Source organism: Hydractinia symbiolongicarpus, chromosome 7 (assembly GCF_029227915.1).
Source record: "Hydractinia symbiolongicarpus strain clone_291-10 chromosome 7, HSymV2.1, whole genome shotgun sequence".
NCBI lineage: Eukaryota > Metazoa > Cnidaria > Hydrozoa > Anthoathecata > Hydractiniidae > Hydractinia > Hydractinia symbiolongicarpus.
This window is the reverse complement of record NC_079881.1, coordinates 12950573-12975781: the sequence shown is the minus strand read 5'-3', so window position 1 is coordinate 12975781 and position 25209 is coordinate 12950573. Positions and strand designations below refer to the sequence as shown.

Sequence of the window (25209 nt, the reverse complement as noted above, 5' to 3'; positions counted from 1 at the left end):
GGAAAGTTGTGTATTTACTTGAAGCAATTTCAAAAATTTGAGAGAATGTCAAGATCAGTGTATATTATTAGTGGAGTAATAAACAATACGATGAAGTGAAAAAACGGGCTTACGACAAAATAAAACTGAAAATACTGTTGCGTAAGCCAGAAATTTTCACAGATAACATACATCCAGGGAGTTAACTATAAACAAGTTTAAAACAAAAAACAAGCATCTTATAACAAGTAAAAATTCCAGGTAAACGGTCATGAAATTCACTTAATAACTATCTGGCTTCACAAGACAAGCTTACTATTATGTAAAACGTATCACCAGCTCCATAAGACTAATTTTTTTCACCTGGATCTATATTTTGTTTATTAAGGATACCAAATAAAAGCAAGCGATAGTTTATTAGAAAAATTGATTGACTTCCACTAATATAGACATAATAAAAATTTATAGACTAAGGCAGTATGCTTCATGCTGTAAACCCAATATTTTCACCCAAAATATAGTATGTACAGCACTGACTTATACTTGCGTTAAAATAAAAATATGCGTAACTACCAGTTATACATGGAATGAGCAAATATAATAAAAACAGTAACAATTTAAAACATAATATAGTATAATAATACATAGTATAATAATATTGATTATAGTGGTTTAGAACATGTATAAGCCATAATCCTTCACCCACTTATATATATGGAATTTAGGTATTATTTACATGTGAAAGGAGGAATGTCAACTTCAATTACCACTTGCGCGTTTTACTGATGGAGATGTCGGGCTTCCTAAGTCAGCCAAAAAATATTGGACAGGTACATGTATATGGCCTGTTTATTATATCATTACTCAATATTATTATTGCATGCTATTATTAGTTTATGATATTTTTATTTATATTGAAGAATAGAAAAAGAATAATGAGTTCCAGGAAGTTTAGTGACCTTCATAGGAGACACTCACAATGGAGTGCAATCAAGATGTACATGTCATTATGAGTGTGTCATACCATTCAAGTGCATTATGATAAAGAGAATGATGAGATAGATATGCCTTGGAAGACACTCACATTGGAGTGCAGCCAAGATTTACCTGTCATAGATATACATGGCCAGCCTCACAAACATTGAGAGATATACTGTCTATTATTTCCAGGCCACGGCTTAGACGAGGAATCCAAGAGTATTTAATACTCATTTTGAGCTACACAGACCCAATTAGGGTCTGCGCTCTACCAGACAACTTCCTGCAACATCCAAAAGCTCACACAGTGCACGGCTGTTTCAGCGCGGAAGGTAAGACTGCTCATGCGCTGGCTGCTTAAGCACGTTGCGGGCGCAAAATTAACAATTTAGATAAATAAGTAGATACACTTTCCATATCGTTTTTGCACACATTAAATCAATTTCAGCGGATTTGCTTTAGTTTTTCAAAATCGTTGAAGCCGTTGGCAAGCGATGGTGTGCATCACAACAGGGACGAGCTGAAGAAAGGTTGTGCAAAATTGGTCTAATTTAGCTACACATTTTTGATCGAAATTGGGAAAATGAAAGTTACACTAAATCATTTTGAATTTGTGGGCAGTGTGGAGTTATGTAGCTAGTGCAGCATACCTTTTTAGAAAGCTAAAAAAACAATCTGACAGGTAAAGAAAAAATCAAGTTTGTATCAGTACTTGGTAAAAAATGTGCTGAAAGTGTAAAAAATTGTTTTCTTTTTTGGCATGTAATGTACTTAATTCCTAATTTATTAGTATTGTTATTTACTACGGTGGGGTCAAATATGCTAGATATTTGAACCTAAAGGCACCATAATGATATAACTTCATTTTTAATGTAAAAAATTGCTCGTTTTTAGCTTACATTTTTCTGCAAAATATTTGTTTGTAATACCGTACGCAATGCCTCTTTTAGATAATCATGTGCGTAGCTGCTGGGCTGAATGGGCAATATACACAAAAGTGCAAAAATAGACAAACATGGATGGAATAGATACCTTAATATATACCTAGTGAGTAGGACAACCTATTGATCCAACATTCCCAAACTCGGTAGTATTCATACGCAGAGTTCAAAAAAATTTTGAGCCACAATCATAGGTTCTTTATTCTTTTTGCGATTTTGTACAAACCTTTAACTAGCTCTTTAGCTTGCTAACTAGATGCTGAAATTGGGACCACCATGTCTGGCTAAAGAAAGTTCCCAGAATAAATTTAAAATGTAGTATAACTAGGTGTAAAAGTCTTGTGAAATTTTTTTTCGAGAAAAAATATATATACAATTGATATTGTTTATATTAAAATATTTAAAGTAATCAATTCTTGCCTTTCTGTCACACTGTGTGTTGCATTACATTATTAAATTTGTTTGGGCATTTTTGTTAGATTTTTATCCTTTTATTTCACTTGCTTTTCCAATAGGTTAGATTATTTTCATACAAGATGGAACACCCTGTTGCTGTGGACTTTTGATAGTTCTTGTGAAAATATGTATATAATATAAATTATCTTTTATTACATAATACTTGCATGTTTAGCAAATAGCAGTTTTCTTTTGTTTTTCAGTTCTCGTAAATGCCTTAATGAAGAGTCCCCTATATTGTATTTGTAGTATATTTAAAGATTATATACGTGTGTTTGCAAAGCATATTAGATATTTTTAAATATATATATACATGGATAAAATATTTACAAAACTTCAAGTTTCACGCTATGCGATCATCAGTTTTGAATATTTATTTATAAATATTACAAGTAAATATTCATAAGTATATAAATGTATTTTTCATGTAAAACAATTGTTTCCTGGGTACTCAATAATGTCAGAAATTCTTGCAAGCTGGCACCTCGTTTACAAAACTATTTTTTGCCTGGCAATTAAATTCTTTTGTTGATTTAAAATTTTAGTGCCCCAAAAAATTATGTGCAAGGTGGTCTGGCTCGGCTGCAAAAAAGCAAGCCATTTTAGCAAAAAAGTGCAATAAATGCCTCCCATTAGTTTGATTTTATAGCCATAATATGTTGCAGAAAAAAATGATTGCTGTAACATAGATTTTTGTGAATGAAAGGATGCTTTTGAGACATTGCAAATCAAGACTTAAACATGTATTTGCCACACATTATTGCAGTTTGAGGCTGTTATGTAATATATGGTGTAAACTATTTTAATTGCTCTTGGTTTGTCACAGGTTTAAGCTTTTAGAAATCCTCATTCTCTAAATGTTTTGTAATATATTTTACATTCAAAATTTCGCTAAGATGACAATATTTCAACAACAGGCGGGTTTTTTCTATGTAAGTCCAAGGGTCATTTGCGTTTCTTGACAAATGTTATAATATATAACTATAAAATTCTCTAATAAATGCATGGGGCGTTTATTTAATTTTCAGAATTTTTAGGCAGCGTTTGCTGGAGACAGGCGTTACATTAATATAAATATAGGCGTTACAAATCCTTTTTGACACAAACCTATATTTATATCATAAGTTTACATAAAATAAATTTAAACGCATCTTTTTGAATGAAGAAATTACTGTTTATTAGAGTCTCAACGTTGAGGAAGGGGGTGTTTATTGAAGACAGGCATAAATATAGATTGGTTGTTTAATTAGGCATTCACGGTTTTCAATCTCTTCAAACTAAGTTGGTGCCCGAGAATTTTTTATAACAGTTTATGCCTCACAATGTGATTTTTCTTTAGCAAAAGTAAAACCACAAAACTTGGTCCTTTTTGTCTTCCAAAGTAATAATAATAAAATTGCCCTCTAAAATAAAATGTCTAAAAACTGCCCATCTAACTAAATTGATGGTGAGTACAGAATATTACGGTCAAAGTTAAAACATTTCTTACTTTTTCTTTTCAAGTATTTTGAATAAATGAAAAGTCAGTGTTTCTAGTTGTATTAGTTGTTAAGAAAGATTTCTTAATTTTTTAAGAAACATTTTTTTAACTAGTCAGCTATAATAGCTTCTAGACTGCGTGGTCAGACTTTCGTGTCCCATACTAACATTTTTTTAAAATGTCAATAAAAAATGTCACAACATGAATTTCATATCAAATTAGCCATTTAAATCTTCCTCTACATCCCTGCTAATTTGACAATATAGTAGTTATAGACATGGGGGTACAAGGCCAGTTTTAGCATTGCTAAAACTTGCCTCACATGTCTATGACTACTTGTACACCCTATGGATCCAAATAATTTCCATTATTTTATGGTTTATGATGATGGTAAGGAGCCGAGCAGGCTCGGGAAGTCGTCACTTTAGTGACAAGTGAGGCTTCCTTCCAGCGCGCTGTGGGTAGAGACGAAGTCTCGTAGGGCATCAGAGCACCACAACATTCCTCATCTGGTATAATTAGTTAGGAGCGCGTGATGCGATGGTTCCATATGTTATATCCACATCCTAGGACCATAGAAGCTGGTTCCATATGTTAGATCCACATCCTAGAACCAGCATTGGACCTACATAATGGATCTAAATAATGGAAACGGGTTTGCCAAAATACGATGTAAACTATATATAAATTATTAATATTGTAATAAATAACTGCGTTTATAAAGTACATCACATAAACAATACCTGGATAATAAAAAAATCCCCACATGTTACCATTTACGTGAAAAGTGCTGTTTTTTGTTGTTTGGAAGGGTCTGTGTGAGCATGTTTATGGTGTTGTAAAGGGTCGGCAAGAGTATATTTTTTCAGCCTGTTTATACCATTGGGGGAGCTATTTGATGGAATAATGGTAGTTATGACGTCATAGTTTGATTGTATATATATATAAAGAAATAACCTGTATGTATAGTATAAATGAATAGACTTACATATATAGAAATGTCTAAATTAGATGATGATAGCCTACTTGATTATATCAGGTACTATGATGATGAGATAGTGATGACGTCATAGATTGTGCTTGTGGTGTGGATAAGATTAAGAGTACAACAGCATCGACACTAATTTGTCCAAAATGTGGTGTAGTTAGTAATATTTCAGTTTATATACCTTGTACGTTGTACATTTCGGAAGAAATGCATATACAAGAGGGATGGGAATTTCACTGTGATCCCAAAACAGTTCCTACGTATGCAAGATAAAGTGGTATCTGATGATGTGATAAAAACTTTGTGGGACTAGATTAATAATACAGACAATTTAGTATGCAATTATGTTATACCACTCAGTATCCCCATACTAGAATCCCTATTAATGAAGAACAAGCTGATGTCCTATAAAAATAGTATACTCTACATTTATTTCACATTAATGAATCAACCGTTTCCACATCTAACAATAGAGGAATGTAATCGAGTACAACATCTATTTACTGTCATAAGTCGCTTACACAGTAAGTACAAACTAAGTAAGAAAAAGAGCTTTATAAACTACTAATTTACACTAAAAAAGATATTCCAAGCACTGGGTATGAATGATTATGCAAAAAAAATTCCACAATTAAAAACACAATCTAGGCAAAAGGAAATTGAAAGAATATGGGGTTTAATATCTAAGGGTTCCAAATGGCTCATATAGATATCTAACGTTGGTACCAACATCTAGCAATGTTTTATCATCACTTTTGATGGGCTGTGAAAATCCCTGTTTTATTAAAGTATGTTTTATGGCGTCTACTGGTTTCATATCAATTAGTCTGGTTTTTTTCGTTATTCAAGGCACTAACTAACGTTTGCAATCTACCAACCCATTCTCTGTTACTTTTTGATGGAACCACAAACTCCTTAGGGTATTGATAACTAAATAGTCTATCTGCTAATGTTTTATTAAATCGTTCAACAATACCTTGACTTCTATGTTGGCTTGGATTACCACGTTGTATTATGACATTATGTTTGTTCATAAGTTTTGTAACATCACCATAAAATTCTTTGCCAGCAACACAAATCAATGTTTTGGGGAATTTTAGTTCAGTATTAACATATAACCAATTAAAGGCTTCAGCAGTTTCTTTTGCGCTTTTACTAGTTAGTTGATATGCTGATTTATACCTACTAGCAACATCAACAACACAGAGGCATACTTATGTTGTTTTTTTGTACTTATCATTTGGAAGATACAAGACATCTACCTGGTGAATATCATTGGGTGTAGCATAATACAATATGAGGAATTGGGTCTTGGAACATACTTTGGTGCTGGTAGATATATTTGATACAGTGGTTGTTTCAGTAGCCATTTTTCTGCTTCTTCGTTAGTTGTACCGGCTTTTTTAGACAACTTATTTCACTTCTACCTCTCCAGTAGCCAGTATCAGAGTAGCAAATCTTATCTATTCTTATAATATATGGAGTATAATATCTATGGAAAAGGGCTGGTCAAATTATGTTCAGAACCATAAATCTTCTCATTCCCATTAATTGGTGGACATAGGTCAGTAATAATACCATCTAATATCACCATATCTAATAGAAATGTAGTATCCTCATATTTTATTCAATTAAGAAATGACTGTATTTGGGTAAGAACCTTATTGTATGATGTGTATGCAAATTTATACATCTCAACCTTGTTAACAATATTTGTTTTTGTGATGTATCCCTGTATAATGACACCAACGCTGCTTATAGAGCCGAATATGATGGCATTTGCAGTTATTGTTCCAGCAATCCCACCAACAACAATTAATGTTGTACTAACCATATTTAGAACCAATTTTAGTTTTTTAGTACGTTTTTATTTCCATTTTTAGCATATGTACAACTTATGGTAATATTTATACCAATTCAATAGTTTAGTTAATTCAGCGTCTGAACAATCTTCACCACTATATCCAAAGCATATGATTTGTTTCATTATATTATATACAAAATAAATTATTCTAGTTATATATTATACAATGGCAGATGGATTTGAACCATTAGATAACGATGAATTTAATAAAACTTTCGATGAATCTAAAGATTATAATGGTGATAGTGTATTAAATTTTGATGAAGAATATCGTCAGCAAAATGAATTACAAACAAGGTTAAAATTATGAGATAACAAAACAGCAAGCTGTAGTGATTCGACTAGTCTAATGACTCTTATTTTAAGTGGTAGAGGTTAAACCCTCTAAAGATCTCTATGCAAAGCAAGATCTCCCTTTTACAAGGATGGTCTGTACAACCAAGTTAATTGAAAAAGCAACCCTCTGGACAATACAAGTATTGCAACAACAAAACAAAAAAACAACAACATATATTGACATAAAGCGTGTATACAAATAAATAAAACTATAAAAAGGGGGTAAACAACTACCTATGCGCCAGGACTTGTGAACCTGGCTGTAGCTTTACACGTGTTACGGGATCCCAACACTCAGCCTTACACAGGTGATTGATGCTTAGGACCAGCCTTGGTCAGGACCAGCCTGAAGTTACTGGGGTGATACGCGTGGGCGTAAAACCACGAAGACATGAAAGAGAAATTTCACCCCCCCCCCCCTTGCAGAGCTTCTAATATAGATGAAGGTAAAATGTTAGAAGAGTAAATTGCTGAAAAAGACGAATTGACGGAAGAGATTAATAACATAACTGAGTGGAAAAACAAAAAGTTAGGATGGCTAAAACGATAGCTTCGAATCTGCACAAAGAATATGTTAAAATAAAAGAAAATGGAAATGTTAAAATAAAAGATGCAGAATCAAAAAAGATAAAAGGATTTCATTCCATAGTGTACAGGGTTTATATAAAGAATTATTAATTGGGGGAAGATTTACAACTGCAAAAGAGTATAAGAGAATATTAGGCGCAAAATTTTTAATCCACATTCATCTAAATTAGCAAAAGAAGAATTAAGCAAAAAGACAACCAATCTAAATAAAAACTTAACCAATGCGGCTAGTGGTATACAATCATTATCATCAAACCAGTAAGTCATGGAAATGCCTAGTCAAGCCTCAGAGGAACTTAGTACTTTTAATGAAGATTTTGAAGAAACATCATTCGGGGGTGATGAAAATACGCCACTAATTATTGGATTCACAGAGCGAGAGCTGAAGGGTCATGATAAAGCAATGTAAACATTTAATGGGGCTTTTAGAAAAGCTATGGCTGAACAGATTAAATCAGAAAATCACATAAATTAGAACAAGAAAAGAAATCGGAAATTTCAAATAGTGAGGACTATACGGAGGATGAAGAAGAGATAGAATTGAATAATTATTAATAAAAGGATTGATGATTTAGAGATGTAATTAGATGGAAGAAATAAACAGATTAGCATATTAAAGAACAAAATTTTAAACCAAATAAACAATATTAAAGATTCACTTACACGATTTTTAGATAAGGAAACCGGTACACTAGGCGAAAGGATTAAAAACCTCTTCCGTGAACAGGGTGTAACAATAGTATCAATTCTAACACCCCTTGGTATGGCTATTGGTGTCCTAGTTGAACCATTATTACCAGGTAGTGGATCAGCAGCAGCAGCAGCCAGTGGTGGAGGTGATAAACCTAGTGGTAAAGGAGGTGCCAAGGAATGGATAAAGAACAAGTTGAAAGCACTCACTGGCCTATTTGGTAAAGTAGCAGGAAAAGCAGCAGCAGCACTACCAGGTATAATAGGATCCGTGGTCGCATGGATACTAAATAGAGCAAAGGATGCCATTGGATGACTATCCCAAAATGTATGGGCACATATTACAGGTATAGGTGTGTTAATCTATACATACTTTATGTCAAGAAAAAGAGGATAATCTATCTAAAAAAGATACTACCATATTGAAAACACAGTAGTTATATTAAAAATTAGAGCTATTTTCTCGTCCTCATGAGTTATTTCACCTGTCGGTACTTCTGGTTTTGTATTATCAGTAGTCTTTCGCTTTGGAATTGTAGGATCTGTCTTCTTTGGTGGTATAGGATCTGGTTTCTTTTTCTTTGGTGTAGTTGGATCTGGTTTCTTTTGTTTTGGTATAGGTTTTGGATCCGGTTTCTTTTCTGTATTAACTTTAAGATTAGTACCCAAGCCAAAGTCTGATTTCGATACTAGGATTTCATTATTATAATTATTAACTTTACCTATTCTAAGGTTCATATCACTTGGTAACATATACACGTTTTCACCAACAACATAATCAACTTTACTTCTAGCATATTGTAGTGTATCCTGAAATCTTTTAATGTCCTCTGCTATATCCACATGTCTATTAATTATGTTTACAAAGTTATTCAGAAACACTTGTTAGCACTCTACTGCTGGACCTGAATTACTCAGAATACTAGATCTTGTTGAAGTTTGGGACGTTAGTAGTAGGTATGAATAGGTTCTAACGGATTCACTAAGCTTCTGTACGCCAATTGTTCTTAACCCCTCGAATGTTTTATAATCCATCTAGCAAAACTGTTGGAATCATAATATTAATCGCCAGGCGTGTTGTTCTTAATTGAGTTTAATTTAAATGTTGGATCTCCTGCTCTAACTGCTCCTACCTCATAGGTGGTAAATATGTTTGGAAACTTACTCTGGAAACTCTCAATATCACCTACATTCTCCGAAACCACTATATTCTGTATGCATAGGTCCTTTGCTTTGATTTGTTGTAGGTATTTCCAACCTTTTTAGTTCATAAAACCCGGATATTTTAGGATCGTATTTATAAATTCTATTCATTGTATTATATAACTCAGAAAATGTATATTGTAATAGATGACATTTCAAAAGGTATTGATTTGCAAAAACCTATCGACAATAGAAATAATAGTAAAAGAATTGGTTTAGTTAGAGCGCGTTTGGTTTACACGTTTTACAACATTGAAGAAGACGAGAAGATGTATCTAACAAATTATACACACATTATTGTTAAAAAAGGGTTCTATAGTATTAATGATATTTTAAGATATATCAGCAGTAGAATAAATTATAGTACATTAACTGGAAAATCTATAACTGGAAGTGGAATAAAAAAGTTTGATCACTATCTTGGCAACAGATTAGGAGTAAATAATAATAATTACGTTGATCTGCTGCTATCTAAAAAATCATTTACTTTCTCTACTGATGCTCTCTCTGCAACAGATAACCTCCATAATGGGATTCCATCCAATACCCTTCATACTGGATACACACCAAAAGATGTCTCATTTGGTGATACAATAATATTGAAATGGTATAATAGATTATATTAAAGTTGAGCTACGAGATAATGACAGAAATATTATGAACAGTAATTTACCTACATCAATTGTTCTTCATATTGTTTAACTTTTTCTATCGTATAAATATATAATGACAACCACAGGAGAAAAACTAAAACCTAATAGATCACTTGAAATGCTTTTGGAATTAAAGGGAATAGACAAAAAATTGTCGTCACTAATAATCCAACTACTTTTGGAGTAAATAAGATGTTAAATGTACGGTTTCCAAATTTGGAAGCTAAAGATGCCATTGTTCCAGGAACAACCAAGTTGACATTTGATATTACTCTTAATTCAACCGATGATGTGAACAGAACATTGGTTTAAAATGTTGGAAGGGCTATATTATTAAGAATAAAGTTATAAAAAATGAGGGCAATGAGATACTTAGTATTGATGATAGCGACACACTTGACACATATTATGACCTATGGATGGCATATGCTGAAAGACGTAATGCTATATTTCAAGGTATCGTTACCAAAGGAAATTGACAAACTGAAAATGCCATTAAATATCGAATTGGTGCAGGAGACAAAGCGGCCAATACTGGAGATGAAGCAATATCTACTGCATTTGGTAAAAAGTTTTATATTCCACTAGACTTTGAAATGCTGGAAAGTTCTATGTCCTTCTATCAGTCTGGACTAGCGGGTAGGCTTTCATATGAACTAACGTTTAATGAATACAATAAAGTGATTAAGAGTGATAAAACAGACGCTACATACACAATTAGCAACATCTCATTGGAGTTTGATGTAATTTCTAATTCAAGTTTGGCATCTGATGACAAAACTGAATATTATGAAGACGAGCATTTTGTATGACCTCATTTTAAGATACAGACATGTTGTTCTTAAAGATGGTGATACGGTATGGAATATGAATTTTAACACACCAGCCAAGAGTCTAAAAGGTATTCTAATGCTGTTTACAAAAGAGTCTGATTGGGCAAGAGACAATTCTACAACCCTAAAATTACTAATGTTGAGATAGCTGTTGAAGGAAAATCTAATCAATTATTCGCAAAGGGGATGAAAAACTATCAACAATGGGATGAAATAAAGCAACACTTTGGTGCTGGCAGATGGAAACAACATGGCTTAGCACAACATGAGTTAAATGTATTTGATATGAGAATGGTAGATTATTACAATTTGGATTGGTTGGATTTCAGATTATTCGATGATAACACACTACATGGAACAGGTAATGCTTCAAAAGGTATTACTCTTGCTATTGCAAAGACGGCTGGAGCCGATGGTAATCTGCAGTGTTTATCTATCTATTTATGGATGCCCAAAAAACATTTTAAATGGCGCATTTGTTAATTTTATGTAAATAACTTTCCAAAATTTCCTCATAGTGCAATGTTTGTTGGTGCAACCGCATGCGGTAAAACTGAATACTTATTAAAGCTACTTGAAACTGACTATAAACACCATTTTGAATACATAATTATTCTATGTCCAACAGTTTTAGATAATAAGACGTACCTATCAAGAAAATAGTTACTGGATGATGACAGTGTATTTATTGTTTCTGATGTAGAATGTAAATTAAATGAATGGATTAGACTATTTACCAATACTTTTAAGGGCCACGAAACACTATTTATAATTGATGATTTTTCTGCTGAAGATGAAATAAATAAAAAACGTGATGCATTATCAGAGCTTGTATTCTCTGGTAGACATAGAAATCACTCCATATGGGTATTAAAACAAAAGTATAATTCGGTTTCAAAAGATGTTAGAGAACAAGTTAAATGGCTTTGCTTGTTCTTCACCAAAGATAGGGACAGTTTTGAAGATTGTTTAAGGAAGAATGATGTTGTGCCAGATAAGAATGAACGAGATAGATTGAAAACACTCCTGCAACATCTGCCATACTCTACACTTATACTGAAGTGTTACCAACCAACTAGTTATTATTTTTTAAAATCCTGCTAAAATTTGTTGATACACTGTTAAAATTTTGTTAATTAATGATATAATGATTGAATACGCTAGCTTAATTTTGTTATTAACAATTTTTTTTTAAATATATCCATGTTATAAGTTGCGTAAGATTTTCTTTCTTATAAATATAGTAATGGATTCCAAAGTACTTGATCAACTAATTAATTTAGAGCAGAATGTTAGCAAAGAATCAAAACCTAAAAGCAATGGCAGAAGAAAGAAAAAGATAGAGCAGTCATTAATTGAAGAACTAATTGAAGAAGTAGATCCTGATTAATTGTGTGCTATTACGCAATTCTAAACAACATCTAGGTAAAGAATACACTGACCAAAAAATAATGGAGATGAACGCCGATGAGATCAATAATATGTCAACAAGATATGAGAGCAAATTAAGCGGCCAGATGACCAAATCATTAGGAAAATCATTAATTGGTTTATATTCTAATATAGCATGTGGAGCTTTATGTATGGAAAATAAAAAGGAACTAAATGATGATCTAGAGAATGATCCATTTCTTAATACTGCTTTACAGAGATTCACATGTGATATGTACTATTAATTTGATGCAATGTTAGCGCTAGTTAGTGTAGCCATGATTACAGGTAGACATTATGTAAAAAATTCTAGCGTTAATAGTAGTAGTAATGGAAGAGCAGCAAATAGTGAAACCAACAACAGCAGTAGCAACAGTATTGGAGGAGCAGAAAGTAACAAAACAGAAGAACCCCTAAGAGTTGAACAGGGTAAAAAGCTTGTTGGACATAATCGTCGTAAAAAAGAAGAAATGAAAAGACTCAATGATAGTATAACTAAAAAAGAACACCATGTTAAAGGGATCCCGAGGTGTCTACACAAGTAATGCTTATGCAACTCAAAACATTCAAAGAAATATAGTAGAGAAAGTCTTTTTAGCCAAATCAATATTATGTAGAAGATATATCCATGTTTACCTCGTAAAAACAGCAGCGCTCGCCTCCATTTTGTTGTGATTATATTTCAGTAAAATTCAACTCTAGCGTCCAGTCTTTTTTCCATGGGTCAAAGTTGTGACGCGCCAGTTCAGTATCAAAAGCGCGCGAAATACATAATACACAAGAAAATCGTTTCGTTAATGCAGCAAAATGTCTGTAAATCCTTACCAGTTTGAACCACAAAAAAAGGTTGTTAACAATTCCAACAATGATAGCGATGATAGTTGGGAAGATGTTCCCGACTGTCCAGAAGAAGTTAGAGAGCAAGAGCCTCGTATCAATCGCCTAGACGTCGAACCATCCTCATGGTGTAAATGTTCGTTTTGCTGTACGATGCCTGTGAGTCGTGAATGTTTACGCTGCACAGAAATCGACGAAATAAAGTTGAGATATATTTCTGGTGGTATGATTCTGTATAATTGATTAGTGTGCATATTTTGTTGAATGAATAACTAAGAAATTTTTATATGCTCGATCCCAGGACCTGTATGAGACAGGCCTCTAGATCTAGTTTGTAAATTTTCCCAATTTGTTTTTTTTCTAGATTATACATGCGTAACTCAGCATGAAAGTTTCGATGCTGTGTGTTTAAATCCACATGTTTTATGGACCGCTATGGTTAGTTTGAATGACAGGGAAGGTGCATGGCTACCTTGCATAGACAATATACCGAATCGGTAAAAACATATATTATTCTCAAACATAGATCTCATACAAAATGTTTCTCAACACGCTCAACAAAACACAAAACAACAAAATAACTCTATTTATATCTCAAAAAAATATACTCAACTTATGTACATGCAAAAATATACATTTAATGAACCTCATCCCCAGGCCTTTTTCTCGTTTTAGGACTTATCGCTACGCAGCGTATCGACAGTTTTCTTGGTTTGTTTATACAAAACTTGGAAGACATGTTCGTAGAATCATTCCCGCTTGTGTGGTTTCAAAAATTAGAAAAAAATTTCCAGAAGAAAATGGAATTTATGTGAATTTCGATGGCGACGATGAGGGAGCAGACGGGATGTCTGAAATTATCCAGGCGTGGGAGTACATGACGAGCGAAGAACAGAACAGATAGAGCCCTTAACACAAACGCCTATTCGACTGAATTTGTGAACTTAGAACCCAGGACGTTTTTCAAATTTGATAGAATTAAATCGCTTCCCCCAAAACCTTTTCTAAATTACATGTATATATCATGTTTTAAATCTCGCCATTTTCGTTTTCTTCTCAATTATTTCATCTCGGCTTGCTCTTTCTTTTGGTGCCATGATTCGCTTTCTCGACCTGTGTTTTTCACGTTTCGCCGCTCGTTTGTATGCACCTATCATTATGACCTTCAAGTATTCATAATTTTTTTTCTCAAATACTGTTCTAGCGATTAACTTCTTCGTTGGTTTGCGCCAAGCAATTTTGAAGCGTGGTTTCCCAAGCTGTTCACCAGATTGAATAATTGCTTGAGTTCGCTGGCAGTTGAAGTTATTATCCAAAGCAGCCAGATAAGCACCCATGACCATATGATCGTGCTGAAAATGGTACTGCTTAGGAATATACTTCAACAAAAGGTTGTTAAAAACTTCCACATTCGTTGTGTGCACGACATCCGTTAAATACTTCAAGTCATTTTTGAAGGACTTGTCTCTGACCATTGAAACTAAATATTGATGAGCTGGTGAACCCTCTAACAACCAGTTCTTACTTTTTTGTTCTTCTTTCGTAAGTGGTTCATGTTCACACCTTTTAAATTTTTTACATCCCGGCCATTCATGTTTGTTGATAGTGTGATAGATGATTGACTGAAATTTTTCATAGATAAGGTCAGCATCGCCATTGGCAGTTGTAACGCTCCACCAGAAGTGGTTCACTATTGAAGGTACCCACTCTAACAAACTTTCATGACTTTTCTTTTTTGCAATTTTATTGATTTTTTTATTTATATTTTTGGCAACGTGCCATGGATCAAATTGATGTTTGATTGTGTTGAACTCAGGGTTCACTCGCATTAGTTTGCGTATTTGTGTGTGTTTATCTGTGGCCACAACATCCACGTGAACATCATTATTTTGCAGCTGTCGTAAAATACGAACAAACCCTTCTTTTTCCATGGCGTTTGAATTCTTTACTTCTGTTACAGGTACCACAACAGTGTTAATAACTTTCCCGGTAAGTGTTTCCATGAACGTATAATTGCAGTACTTTGCAGAATGACCAGGGCTATCGCATCTTCCGTCACCAACGAGAACAACGACATCACGCGATTTCAACAATTCCACCATACGTTTACGTTCGACATTCCACTTTTGTCTAACTACGGGAAGGATGAAATCACGTCGAATCTGATAATACACACTGTCAGATATGAATTTCAAATTAATCAACCATGCAAACCTCGAAATTTTTGCAAACGGTACCCCTGAAAAAGCGATTGATGTTGAAATAAATAAATTTCCCAATCCGTTTAGTGAGCCGACCATTGGTTGACTTTTCCATTCGATATTGCATTCATTGAAGCAATTAATTTTTAAATGCAATTGGGAACCGGTATTCATAACTTCTCTGATTTCAGATTGATCAACAGGCCCACCACACCTTGGACACCGACCGAGCAATTCAAATAACTTACTCTCGTAAACTAGAAATACACGTTCATTTCTAATTTTCTCCTTCCAACTGACACACTCATTCTGCGAAAGATCAGATTCTGTTGCATTCTCATTCTGTGAAGGAACATAATCACTATCAGCAGCGTCTTCACCACATTCGTCACTCGAACTTTCTGATTTATCATCCAATTCCAATTCATTATTTACAACCTCCAATTCATTATTTACAACCTCCAATTCATTATTTACACCATCCAATTCATTATTTACACCATCCAATTTATTATTTACACCATTCAATTTATTATTTACAATTTCAACAGCAGCACTAATGACATCCTCCGCTTCATCTAAACCACTACTCTGAACACCCAAATTGTTACAAAAATTGTCAGCCACCACAGTCTCTAACACGTCAGTCGACACACTCTCACGATTCTGACAAACAATTTTTACGCCATCACTTTCTAAAATACCTTTCTTGGGTATTGGAAATTGTACACCTTTCGATGGATTGTTCTTTTTGAACGTTTTTGTTTGGCACCTAATACTTCTGAAGTGTCTCATCCTCGTGAGGGTAGACGCATCTCGATAATACGTCGGTTCTGTTTGCACACTGACTGTGTTGTAAGTGATGTCTGTTTGAGTTGACATATTTCTAGAACCTTGAACATCAGAATCAGCAGGCGAGAGGCTTCCAAGACTGTCAAAATCATCAACTGGAATTGTATAAGAGTCTTGTTTTTCTAATAAGTCTGAGACAATCTGAAATTAAAAGAAAATCAAATGATAAGGCCTGGGTACTAAGGTATATTATATTATATATGTCACACCTTTTTATAACACAAAATGTATATGATTGGAAGGAAGATAAATAAATTTACGTATCTATATTTATCATTTTTCTCAAGAAGTTTCATATTTGATATCTCGTAATTATAAGCTGAAGACTGGTCACCAAGTTGTTATTGCAAATCACAATACCTCAGCTTGTTCTTTGACTTTCAATCTTTTTGTGGATGATGCTCTCTCAGGTGTTGGCTCAATATGAGGGAATAAGGTGGGTATTGCCCCTGGCACCAGCTTCCGAATCATTTTTTTATTTTTATTTGCTGTATACTTTTGTTGCATATCAAAAGATTTGTCGAAACAGTCTTCGGTGAAATGGGTTGAACACAAGTACCGATATTTTGGCAGTGAGGTCCGTTTGACTTTGGCAATCCATGTTTTATTTAATTCTGGATCCTTTGGAAATTTATGATACGATACATTATCATTTAAATTAGATTGATTGTGACATTTATAAGCACAACAGTGCGGCATGTTTACACGTCCTCACAGCATGCGCACCACGTGAAAAAGACCGCGAAACAAATCTGAGATGAGCATATTTTTCAGAATGAGTTTCGTGGTCGTACACATGATCATAAAAGACATTTTATACAGAGAATGTTGCATCAACTTATAAAATAGGAAGACGAATGCAGTGAAGCCAGAGGGATTGTTTATAGGCTAACAGCAATTTTTTCACGCTACGCAACTGTGACGTCATAATAACTAATTTGTGGTTTTGAGTAATGAAAATAAGTTCTTCACTATTTCGAAAAGAAGTTGGACAAGAAGCAATGGCGGACAGAGCGGGAAGGAAGTAAGCGAGCGAAGCACAAACTTTTGATTAACGTTATTTGTTGAATCGATGAGTTTGAACAAAATAAATAACAAAGGTATGAATAAAATCATGTACATTTTCATATAAACCAAACTTGTGTAGACACCTCGGGATCCCTTTAAAAAACAAAACAAAAGAAATAATTACCAGTATGTGGTTGTTGGTGCAGGCATATTGTTACTGGGTGCATCATATATTGCGTATAGCCAAATAAAAAAGAAAATACCAGTATTACAACACAAACCACAGTCAATTGAAGAACCAGAAGAGCCAAAGGTAGTTATCAAAAAACCTAGTAAAGATATCTTTACCATGGAATAACTTTTTCTATGCCATAATATATAATGAGTACTACAGATTACACTAAAGATTTAATAGAAAGCCTTTATCATGGAGCTGTCGTTTCTGGACTAGCCGTTGGATACACAATGCTAGGAAAATCACTGTTTAAAATGACACCACCATCTCTTAGTAAATTTGATATAGAGGATACTTTTAAATTGGTAGTTGTTGTTGCTGCTGCTGATATGACCAAGGACTACCGTATTTTCCGGTATATAACCAGCACATCGTATAAACCGCAGCTCAGCTTTTTTAGGGAGTTATAAACTAGATGCTATCAGATAGCCCGCACCTTCGTATAACCCGCATAAAATTTCAATCAATGTGTTTTACTAACCTGCACCTTTGCATAACCTGCATCATGTTAAGAAAAAAATTCAGCGTATTTTTACTTACCCTAATCATTTTATAAACATGTGCGTGTGTTCTGATTTTTTCATGCTGGAGACAAGTGGGGGACGTTAAAACTCGTGAATCCCAAACACGAGAACCGAGTGTCTGAACTAGCGAATCTTTTAGTCTTAACTTCCTTGTCTCCGATTGCCGAAATAATAATGAATTAAAATTAATTTGACAAGTCGATCTTCTGCTTATGCCAACAGTACTAAATCAGACAATGCTGTTTTCTTTTTATTTGTAGACATTAGTTTCAGCAAATAATAACTCTTGCTTCCTGCGATTAAACAAACAAACAAATAAAAAACCATTTCATCAGGTTATAAACCTAAAGTAAAATCTCCGCTTTTTATGTATATTTAAGTTTTTTTGGCATAAAAATAAAAATGTACGAAACGTTCTTTTCTAATGTTTATAGAATTTTGTTATCTATTTATATCTCAGCAATCACAGTGTGCATAATAAAATGAATGGAGGCAATGAGGAGATAGTTGCAGGTGTCTTATTGTATTTTATATTTATTTTTGATATTTTATATTTATATTTGATATTTTAGATAAAAAAAAGAAAATTACTTTAATTTTAACATTTTTCAAAATTTTTAACAGGAATTAATAATTAAGTCCTGGGCACTAGGTTGTGAAATACGTGTCAATTAAACCTAAAAATGATACCTGCTATATTGCTCTATTACCAAAAGCAAATCATTTCAATGTGCTCAATGTGATTGCAAAGATATAAATAGATTAGAATTACATTCAACACAAAGAAAAATGATCTCCAGAATTGTGTTTCAGAGAGAGCTCGTAATATTAGCAATGTCAAGCAATAGAAAGTTAAAGAAAGCAATTTCACTGTGTAAAAAAAATTAAATCACGTAGTTGAAGTATTGAATGTAAACTTTAAATTTCGCAATAAATGACAGAAAATATAAAACTTATCACATAACCCGCACCACAATATAATAACCCGCACCAACGGTGAAACTCGTATACCGGAAAATACTAGTGAAGCAGAAAATAATTCCTGATAATATACAAGATATATATAAGCTTAGCAATGTTGGGTATTTGTGCTATTGTGAACGCTCTTGCTTTCTCAGGTAGTAATTTCCTTTTTAGTACATTAAGGGGAAGTGATGAAGAAAGAAAAAGACATGACTTAACGAATTGATTACATAAATAATGAAATAAGACTGGAAAACTTATCAGAAAAAAGGTTTAATGATTTAAATATTGCAATGAAGAGATATTATGTTCTTACTGGTACCAAACTTCCAGAACTATCACCAGGGCCTAAACTATTAGACTTCTATAAACCATCAGAATCACAGAAATATAGGGAATTAGGATTTATTGTTGCCAGTATGAGTATGGTTGGTGGTGGTATTTATTGGTATGAGATAAGAAAAGATAATAGTTATATGGAAGACTATTGTATTTACAGTTATTGTAGACAATGTAATGGGTTATTGAATGATGCAAACCCTTATTATAAACAAATTAATGGTGATTACATATAGTAACATGCAGTAAGTGCGGATGTGTGATATTTTTGATAGGATATAATGGAAGGTATTTAGGAAAATAACATTATCTGTAGTTATTATAATAGAAGTCTTTATTTATGAAGATGTGAAATTAGATATTGTTAATGATGGTGATACTGTTTGATTTAAAGCAAAAGCAATTGCCAATATATTGGAATATACAAATACTCGTAAGGCTATTCTTGATCATGTTGAACCAGAAGATAAAACCACACTAAAAGACCTCAAATCTAGGAGGGCTGTGGTGCTACCCCTAAAAAATGGAGATATGACATAAATGAATCAGGATTATATATAGCCTTATTATTAGATCAAAGATGGGGAAAGCAAAAGAATTCAAAACATGGGTTACAAAAGATGTTAACCATTAACCGGACAGTATGAGAAAAAGAAATTCAAGATGTTGGCCCGCTATACTATTGAATCAGAATATGATCTACACTCTAAGGTTATCAATTATATTAGAAACCATTACACTGAGGCAATTATGGCTGTATCATTGGGTGAAAACCAAATAAATAGTAACATGAGAATAAGATCATACAATATGGGCTATCAAAATGGTGCACTAGATATGGTAATACAAAATTTTCATTTGGTATATCCAGGATTTGTAATTGAGTTTAAGACACCAAAGGGTAATGGTCAATTATCTGATAATCAAAGAATAATGCTACAGAAGTATGAGGCTAATGGATACAAGATACTGGTAAGCAATAATTATGATGAAATTCTAACTGAAATCATCCATTATTTCTATGAAGTTAGAATCAAATGTAAATATTGTCATAGAACATTCAAATCACAAATAACATTGGACAACATAAAGCATATAAATAAAATACTTAAGTAAATAAAACTATAGTACATTATATGAAAGACTGGTATCATATTTCAGTTATTTACAATGACGCAAACCACTTAAAAAGATATCACTTTATTATTATAATGGATTGTTATTGTGGAATGTTTAAAATCAACATCAAAAGAGTAAAGAATATTAAAAAGACGAATGCATAAAATATTTGTTATCATAAAATGGTAATATGGATTATACTATCATTTATATATAGTTTATTAACGTTTTTGACTTAAAGAGATACCACTTCTTTGAAATATAAAATGAATAAAACAATTTCCAAGCCTAATAATGGTGAGTGAAAGAGATCTCAAAAAACTAAGCAAGGCTGAGCTAATTAATTTAATACGTGGTAATAAAACCACTGATGAGAAACCTGGATATATTAAAAATCCAGAGACCAAGAAATGGATCAAGATAGATGGTCCAAGGTATAAAAAACTTTTGAAGCAGGGTAATATAGAACCCTATAAGCCAATGTAAGCACCCAGCCCGTAAATCCAGTACCAGCACCCAGACCCACTAAACCTTTACCAGCACCCAGACCCATAAAACCAGTACCAGCACCAAGAAAACCTGTTTCAACCTCAATAATACAACTTGATAGTGCATTTCAGATGGCAACTAAATCATTTGTGGTTAGAATTAAAAACAAAATGGATCCATTAAAACAATTGGAATCCACAAGAAATAATATATCAGGCATTTTAAATAGAGAATTGGAGAAATTAAAAGGTTTCAAATATGTGGAAACATTAAAAATGATATTTGTAAAACCACTTGATGCAAATGATATGGTGCTTAAAACTGCATACTTTAAAAATAGAGTATACACTGTCACAAATGAAAATGATATCCATCCTGCTCCTTTTAATCCACGAGCAAGCCTATTTATAGCCAACCTGACCATCCTAGCTAATTCACCGACTCCTGACTTAGTTAAAAGAAATACATAGACATAAATCTCTTTTGCCTGGACTCTTCGTCGTTTGGTAACCAGGTCTTACACAAGAAATCCAGCCATGCGGTTCTTAACTAATGCGGACGTGAACATCGACGGAGCACGGATGATTCAAGTCTGCAAAACTGCACTTACAGGCGGAACAGACATTTTATAATGGATTTAATTGTAGATAATTTCTTCATTTGACAAAACAATTGGAAACCATTTATTAAATGACAGCATAGTCATGCATACTATTTCGGACATGTAGAAAAGGAAGTTAAGATTGAGAGAGTCGCTATACCAGTAGACGCTCAATCATCATGTTTGGGGTTCACGATTCAAAACGTCCCCCACTTTTCTACTGCAAAATGAATGCACAACAAAGATTAACCTTGGAGCCCGTATCGCACGCGTAACATCCTTTGCACGTGCGTTGTTAAACAAATAGCCATTTTAAAAATTGCGTACCTAGGGCAAATTACGTACGCCATGCAATCGCGTAACGCGGTCAACTGGCATTGATCACGTAAGTACATATTTACAAAATGAGAAGCCTGCCATTATGCTATAAATCTATCATCTCAGCAAATAATAAATCTTATCAACCAATTGATTTCTGAAGGATTTGGGTGGACTATTGAATAAGTAGATTCACACTTTTTGAATTTAACATTATATGATCCACTAAACAGATCAAGTTACATAGAACTACCAGAAGAATTAAGAAATAGTTCAAAGGGACTAATCAATATGCAAAATACAGATAGTGAATGTTTTAAATAGTGCCATATCAGGCATTTGAACAAATATAAGGGATCACATCCAGAAAGAATTAAAAAATCCGATAGAAGATATGTAGATGAATTGAACTGTGATGGTATTGAATTTCCTGTAATCACTAACAGTATAATAAAATTGAAAAACAGAACAACATCAGAAAAAATGTATTCAGCTATGAGGATAAGCAACTATATCCAATATATGTATCAAAAGAGAAATATGATGATAGTATGATGATAGTATGTCACTACTATTAATAACAGAGGATGAACACAAACATTATGTACTAATTGATGATTTCAACAGCTTCATGTACAATAAAACAAAACATAGGGAAAGAAAACACTTTTGTATGTTTCTCTACTAAAAAAATATTGGACAATCATATTGAAATTTGTATGGTGATAAATGGTAAACAAGTCATAAATATGCCAAACGAGGGTGAAAAAAAATTCCAAAACTACCATAAACAATTAGAGGCACCATTTGTAATATATGCAGATTTTAAAGCCATCAATGAGAAAGTACATGGATGTGCACCTAAAAACAGTAAATCATACACAGAAGCATACCAGAAACATGTGGATTTTGGATATGGTTATAAGGTGGTATGTAGATATGATGACAAATATACAGTACAGTCTGAATGTAATCTACTGCGCACACGCTAATATCAGACCTTTGCGTGGAGGACGGCAGTCGTTTGTCTTTTGTTATAATACTCCTTTTCATAAATTCGCGATGACGTAATCGCGTTAACACGAAAACGAGGTAGCCGTTGTGTACTTTCTTCATAATAAAAATCGTAATGGCGGATAGTGTGTCAAAAAAAACGTAAACAAAGAACAAAAAGTCTTGGAAAGCAATGTGCAGCCTGGGGTTGTGACAATACTGGTTTAGTAGAGTTTGAAGGTGAACGTATTTCAACAGCAACAAGTTTTTTCACGTTTTCAAAAGATGTTGGTGAGAGAAAAGTGTGGTGTAGTAGAATTAAACGTGTTGATGGAAAGGACAATTTTCGTGTAACTAACCACACTGTTCTGTGTGAAAAACACTTTTCTAAAACGGACATTATTCGACCTCCCGGCGGTACTTTGAGACGTCTAAAGAAGGGTGCAAGACCTGTACTTTTGGAGACAATGGTAAAAGATGATTCGAGTAGGAGAAAGCCACCAGTTGACCGACCATCTCCACGAAAAAAATTCAGAAATTTGGTGTCAGAAATTGCACAACATGAACCTGAAATGGATGTATTTGAAGATAATTTTTTTACCATAGATTCTTCTACTCAAACAGAAAAATCAGCAGATTTACAAAAGCAAATTTCTATGTTAATAGAAGAAAATAAGACCTTGAAAGCAAATACAAGTACAGTTAAATGTAAATTTGTTGAATAAGTGCTGTTATCAGATCAAGGATGCAATCACTACACTGGTTTGCCATCGGTTGATATTTTCCGGGGAATATTAATATTTTTAAATGCTGGTGAGAATGGCGAGAACATTGTATTATATAACAACCAACAAATCAAGGGGGATTCATCAAGAGGTAGACCTCGTACTTTATCACCATCAGAAAGTTTCTTAATGACATTGGTGAGACTAAGACGAAACTTTGATATTTTTCACCTATCATATCTTTTTCAAGCATCAAAAGGTACGATAACTAATACGATATTAACTTGGATAAATTTTATGTATATAAAATTTGGATCTGTTTGCATATGGCCTACAAGGGAACACGTAAAAGCAGCCATGCCTGTATCAATGAAGGACAAATTCCCTAATGTACCCTGCATCATAAACTGTGTCGAAATCAAAATAGCAGTACCATCCTCACTAGTGATACATAAGCTCATGTATTCTGATTACAAAAGCCACACAACTGTTAAAGTTTTAGTTGGAATTGCACCTGGTGGTGGCTTCACATTTGTATCTTCAGCTTATCCCGGAAGTATTTCAGACAAAAACATTGTTATCAAAAGTGGTTTTTTTGTATCCAGAATTATGGGAACCTGGAGATGCAATAATGGCAGACCGTGGATTCTTAATAGCCGATTATGTCCATCCATTGGGTGTGGAACTCATTATACCATCTTTCCTAAAAGGGCGTGATCAGTTTACAGAAAGTGAAGTTGTTCGTAGTCAACAAATAGCCGCAGAAAGAATTCATGTCGAACTTATGATCCAAAGACTAAAGTGTTTTCATAATTTTGATAGAGTGATTCCAGTAAATATGCTAGGGTCACTGAATCAAATAATATCTAACTAACTTGACTAACTTTCAACAGCCTATTTTAAAATAAGATACAAACTTTAATGTTTATATATTAACAATGTGACTGTTAGACCTTGAAGAGAGAATAACTTTAAAAAAAGAAACTTTAGCTTTTCAAATGCTTTTCACAAACCTATATATATTAAATAAAAAAGTAATATAAAATATATATTGTTCACATATAGTATATACATGACATATTGTGTCTTGATTCTAACTCAATCTTTGTCACATTCAACAATTTCTGGAAGCATGTACTTGAAATAGAAATCTAGAATATTTTTCTGCAATTGTTCCCAAAATTTCTCATCAAACAATACTCTATCGATCACTAAACCTTTTGATGTGTAAAATACAAAATCACACCAAGTTCGACAAGTGATAGCTAACTGCATTTGCACCTGCCGTTAGTATGAATGCTTTTTGTTAATATTGATTAAACCACTATCTTTATCAAGAACAACACAGGGATTGGGTGATATGTGACAAATTGTCTTGGGATCAATATCCTTATACTGTTCGCTACACTTTACTTCTAATATGCCAAATGAACCATCACAGGTTACTTTGCCATCAGGTGTAGCACCTAACACGTAATTAACTCTGTCAATGACCAAGCCACATTGTTCAATGGTTATATTGAAGTTTTGAAGTGTCATGTATCTTTCATAATGTTGAATTGCTATTGGTTCATAAAACCGCCCA

At 33.4% G+C, this 25209-nt stretch overlaps 1 protein-coding gene across 2 annotated transcripts in view; it reads right to left on the bottom strand.

The window, feature by feature from the left end:
- The window catches only part of LOC130648794 (FAD-linked sulfhydryl oxidase ALR-like), an 80239-nt gene that overhangs the window by 47345 nt on the left and 7685 nt on the right, over positions 1-25209 (bottom strand). The window lies entirely within an intron of this gene.